The sequence below is a fragment of the Alexandromys fortis genome, unplaced genomic scaffold (assembly GCF_014885135.2).
Source record: "Alexandromys fortis isolate MF-2015 unplaced genomic scaffold, M_Fortis_MF-2015_v1.1 scaffold_43, whole genome shotgun sequence".
Taxonomy (NCBI): Eukaryota; Metazoa; Chordata; class Mammalia; order Rodentia; family Cricetidae; genus Alexandromys; species Alexandromys fortis.
In genome coordinates this window covers 10,229,420-10,235,549 of record NW_026067928.1, presented here as the reverse complement: position 1 = coordinate 10,235,549, position 6,130 = coordinate 10,229,420, and positions in this window count along the sequence as shown.

Below are 6,130 nucleotides of genomic sequence, written 5' to 3'. Positions count from 1 at the left end.
TAATAACTTTGATACTCTGCCACCAAAAGAGTTACTTCATATATTTTGAACAGCATTTAAATACCTGGTTTTGCGTTCTTTTGGCTTTCAGAGAATTTTCAGTATTTTTTTACAAAGTGAAATTTTTTCATGATTTTTTTGTTCATTTGGAAGACTGGCCGTATCTCCATCTTACTATATCAAATCCTCAAAGCCTTAGGTTTTCTTGATTGTTAGTAATTAGAATATCTAATTTAGTTCTATTAAAGTAGATAAATTTGTGGTAACAAACAAGATAATTGCCATTTTCCATAATTGCTAGAAGTGGCTGGCTTTCATTGCATTTCTTTAACAATTATCACATATTAGCATTAATTAATATTTGGGTAAAGCTGACTATTGCTGTTCTAAAAAAAAATCAAACCAAACCAAACAAAGAAAAAAGAAAAATGTAACAATAAAATGACCCCAGTGACATTTGGCTGTACCCATAGATCAGTGTCTTATTCAGCCATCATCAGAGACACTTCTGCCCACCGTGTGATGGAAACATAGAGCCCCACAACCAAATATTATGCACTACATGAATGACCTTGGAACACTCAACCTTAAATGGGAGTCTCCATCTAATCCCTCCCTTCAGGAATCACAGAATTCTGCAGGAGAGAGAAAGAGTTTTAGAGCCACAGGGGATGGACGACACCAGGAAAACAGGGCCCTCTAAAATTACGTGAACAAAGCTCATAAGAACTCACAGTGACTGAAGTAACATGCACAGGTCCAGTATGGGTCTGCACCAGATTCTCTACATATATATTATATCTTCCAAATTAGAATTTTTATAGGATTTCTGAATGTGTAAGTAAGTGGTCCCTGGATCTTGTGCATTTTCTTGTACTCATTTCCTTTTATTTGTTTATTTTGTCCAATTCCAATATGGTGTGTATTATTATCCATTTGAAGCCTGTTTGTTTGTTTGTTTGTTTATTTGCCTAATGAGAGACAGAAGGGAGTAGAACTTGATTGGAGGTGCTTTGAGGAGGAAATAGGAGATGTAGAGAAAGGAGAAACCAGATTCAGAATACATAATGTGAGAAAACAATCTTTTTTCAATAAAAGAAGAAAAAATTTTTAAAAAATATGTAGAAAATGCGTGCTGTAACCACTTTGCATTTTTGTAAGGAAACGTATAAGCCCATTTTATTTCCAATTAAATCATAGCCAGATTCAGCCTGTTCTGAAGCTTAATTAAAGATGTATAAAGTCACATTTGCTCTGCTTGAGAGCCACAAAAACAATAAAATCATGTTTTAAGGGCACATATATAACATATATATGTATATATATGAAATAAACATATCTATAAACACTTCACCAAATTTAAAGTATTTTTACATTGTATTTTTGAAAGATATTATAGGAAAACAAACTAAAATTTCACACTTACAGGACAACCCTGCATTTCTCCTCAAGTAGATACTTAGCATAAAAAACATTGACGCCATGCCAACACTTACAATATCGCCGCATATTCTCTTGCATATGGAACTTGACATAATTTTTGCACTTTTAACACAGAACTGAAAAATAAACAACATCCTTGTATTTGTATAAAATTGAACAATGCCACATAATACTCATAACTGCTAAAAATGCAGTATTTGCAATTCCAACCCCGGGATGCTAAGAACGTGCAAGGTCTGAAGTGTGTGGACTTTAGCCAGCTGAGTACAGCAACAAGCAGTTCATTTTGCCAGTCTGAACAAGCACGTCTTTCATGGGAGAACACTCTCTCACTATCCCAGTCCCCTCTCTCTCCCTGAAACATCCCATATGTGACATTTGCATTGACTTCATCAGCTTCGAATTGCACCATCATGAATTTTAGCTTGAAGTTTGTATTCTTTCATCAACAGCCAGGGTGGGAGTTTATTAGTGTATGCCAAAGTATTAAACACGAAGGAGTATAAAAGAAAATTCTAACAAAACACCGACATCAAAACTGCCACTTGAAACAGTGAAAAAAATATTTTTCAAACACAAAATGCCCTGAATATCTACAAAAGTTATAGCACTTTTCACTACCACATACAGCAGTATTTTACTTTTAAGCTAATTTTTATAGTAGCTTATATAAATAGAATTTTATATGCATATATAATTATACATGTAGAGCATAATATCTGGAGCCACTGGCCAAATGCTCAGTGTCTCGTTCCCTCTTTATTTCACTTCTATGGTGGTTTTAGTTTTTACATTACGTGTTTGAGTGAAATTTTACAGTGCTTACTGACCCATGCCAAGCTTATTTCACTTACTGACCTCAAATTCCATTCCTATTGCTGCAGATAAAATTATACACCTTATTTTATGATAAACTAGTATTGCGCTGAATTTCTGTGCTAAGTATGATTTATTCTCAAACTGTTAGAATACAGGTGGTTTCTTAACCAAGTGAGAACAATACTATAGTCAAACGGCCGGCACAGAAATGAAACCAGAGCAATGACTTTACTTCCTCTTAGGAAAAAAAAAAAATTGCTGTGGGTTATCTGGTACTTTTATTGTTAATCTTTTATTTCTGTGAAACAAAGTTGGAATTTACTAGGAAAATGTTGAAATATAGATCTCAGCATGGATATCACGGGAAGGAAAATTTAAGGGAGAGAGTGAGATAGCCCAGCAAAGTTACAGCATACTCAAGACAGGAAAATTCCCTCATTTTAGCTTCTTGGAGCACATCCTACTGTTTCCCACAATGGCTTTATGTGTGTGTGTTACCCACACAGACTACAGTGACTATCTTTTGACCACATCTTTGGAAGAATACATTCTCTTTTGTCTTTCGTTAACATCCATTGTTTTTACTTTTTTCTTGCGGCTAGGCTATCTTAGTGTGTTTTTCTTTCAATTCCCTGATGATTATTGATGCTGAGCATTTTATTTATTTGTTGTCCACTCCTTTTTTCACTTAAGTGAAATATGTGAATATCCGTTTAATCAGGTGATTATTGTCATTATTAGTTATCAGCTTTTTGAGGTCCTTATCTGAATGTTGACTCCATAGACACTATATTCATTTCTTGTATATATGTATTATTGCATTTTGAAGCTCATTTATTCATTGTGATGTTGCTTTCTGTGTAAGCTTCTTGTTTAATATAATACCATTTTTCTTTTATATGTCGTTCCTAGGCTTTTCGGATCAAGTATAAAAACTGGCTGCTCATTCCACTGTCCTGAGGCATCTCTCTTTATAGTCCTATAAATTTATTTAATTGTGGATTAGTCACCATTAATCACTGTTACAAACTTCCCTAGAAACAACTCAAAGTAAGAAATGTTCATGCTGGTTTGTATGCTCAGGAAGTTCAGATCTGAGATTGCTGGCTCCATCTGCTTCTGGGCTAAGATGAGGCATAGACATTGCAGTGGATTAGCACAAGTGAAACGAAGGCTTAAGTCATGGTGGCCAAGAAACAGAGGTAAGATGGCAGAGACGCACAAAAGGTGTGGGGGTGTTCATGAAGTTAGGTCCCTCAGAACCTAAACATCTCAGAAAGCTCATCAGCTAGATACTGAGCTCTGAGAAGATCGATTGAAGGACAATCGCAGATCAAACTATAATAGCTTTATTTTATAACCAGTGAGAAAGAGGTGCCTCATTGAACTTAGTTTCATTTAGGTATGCAATGTTTTCTGGAAATACTGCCTCTTCTTTAATTCCTGCTCTCAGCATTATTTTCTGTTTGTTTGTTTGGTTTGTTACTCTATCCTTTGAGGAAAGATCTCCACCACACTGTGTCAGGCTTGTCTTTGGTTCTTTGTTTTCCTGTCTCTGCCTCTTGAGTACTGAGAAGTGGTGTTCCACGATAGACATGTTCCCACCTTTGTTGAAAAATTATGTGACTGAAAATTTACAAGGATTATTTTAAGGTCCTGCACTCTGTTCCCCTGGGATGTGTTCCTATTTTTAGAGCACTGTCGTGGTGTTTTGATTTCTACAGCCTTGTAGCAAAGTCAGATATTATCAGTAGATCTTTGCTTCTTTTCTCCATTGTTGAAGACTCTTTTGGATTGGAACAGTTCTTGTTCTCTGGAGAGCCTAACAGCATTTGTCCATTCTATTAATGACACCACTGTTATTTTGATGTGTTCTACACTGGATTTGCCAATTCTTTTGAGTAGTATGGTGACTGTGATGATTAATCACTAAAATACTAAGTATGGACGGCCTTTCAATCGGTTTGAATGAAGGAGAAAATTACAAAGAAATTCTAACAATATGCAATGGGCATTTGATACAATTTAACACATTTTCATCTTAAAAATCCATCAAAAATGAGGGAGAATCAAGATAATATACATATAAAAGCTAACAATTAATGTAATATTGAGTTATAATGCCAAAGTTTTCTCTAAAATCTTGAGGAAACGCAGGAACCTTGTAAGGTTTAATTTCAAAAAATAATCAGAAATGGATTTTAGAGACATCTAAATCACAAGAAGGGAAGACAACATTCTTTTCTGATAAGTTGGTAACTCAAATTGAAAATCCAAGGTTTACTAAAAAAGTTTACAGCTAATATATTTTCTAATACATTAATAGGATGAATGAAATCAGAATGTTCCTTGATAAAAATAAGAACATCTTAATCAGTAGACTGACTTAATTAGGAAGATGGTGAGTTATTGAACGCAGAAACCAAGAAATAATTTTCCTTCAAAATAGCTAAGGAAAAGAGTAAATTTTACTAGTACTGAAATTTCCCTTGTTCTTAAATTATTTCCTATAAATTCTATACATTATCGATACATTTAAAATAAAATAAATAATTTATCCAGGCAAAATAAATTAAGATATACTAGTCAAAATAATAGAGAAAAGAGTGAAACTCAGAGCCTTTTATCCCAACTCTGAATCTAGACTTGGCAATGAATAATTTAATAGATTAGTGTATCTACAGATCTTGGAAGCTAGTGAATATCCCTTTAAAAAGTAATGTTACTTAAACAATTGGTATACATTAGTATTTTAACAACATAATAATTTAAAGTGTTATCTTTGGACAATTCAACAGTAGTCATTAAGTATAATTATGTTAGCTTAAACTACGCTTGTTTTTAATGTAAATATTTGTGTATTATACAACACACGATGTTTTATTTAAATTATAATTGAAAAATAAAAAAAATCTTAAATTTATTTTTTACAAAGTGTAACTTTAAAGTGAAGTAATAGAATTCTCCTCTATCCCATATATTGGAAAATCAAGGTACAAATATTTTTGCAGAAATTAGTGTTGAGAAAAAGACAAACTTGCCATCACCTAATTGTTTTTAAAATATATCAGTTTTATATCTATAATAGTTACATTTGAGTTTGGTTCACCTTTTTTTCTCTTTTGTACAAATGGTAGATAATTGATTATAAATATCAATATATTATTAATCAGTAAAGAAAGGCCAAAATTTTTGAATGGTAAAAAATATAAGGTAAATCTTATGGGGAAGCTGATGTTATCAACAGTCTTTGTGCCTGTGATGATAATGGTGGATCATTGTACTAATTACTTTGATATCACTGTGACTATAATTCCTGAACAAAACAATTTTAGGAAGAAAATATATAATTGAAGTCACTATTTTAGAGTAGTCTTTCCGTGTCCCTTTAGCCCTATAAGCTTGAGCAGGATAACGCTGTGGTAGAAGCCTGGTACAAGGTCCAACTGAACCTATACTGCATTTTATATTATACATTATAAACAATGTCCTTAGAATGTTGTGTGTGTCTGAGCAGAATTTCTTCATGTCCCAACAGCAACTCCTAAATAACCCCATAAAGATTTAATGTTAATTAAAAATGCTTGCCCAGAAGCACAGACATTAAGGGCCTCATTGAATAAATGGGACCTCCTGAGACTGAGAAGCTTCTGTAAAGCAAAGGACACTGTCACTAAGACAGAAAGGCAACCCACTGACTGGGAGAAGATCGTCACCAACCCCGCAACTGACAAAGGTCTGATCTCCAAAATATATAAAGAACTCAAGAAATTAGACCGTAAAAGGCTAATCAACCCAATTATAAAATGGGGCACTGAGCTGAACAGAGATCTCTCAACAGAAGAAGTTCAAATGGCCAAAAGACACC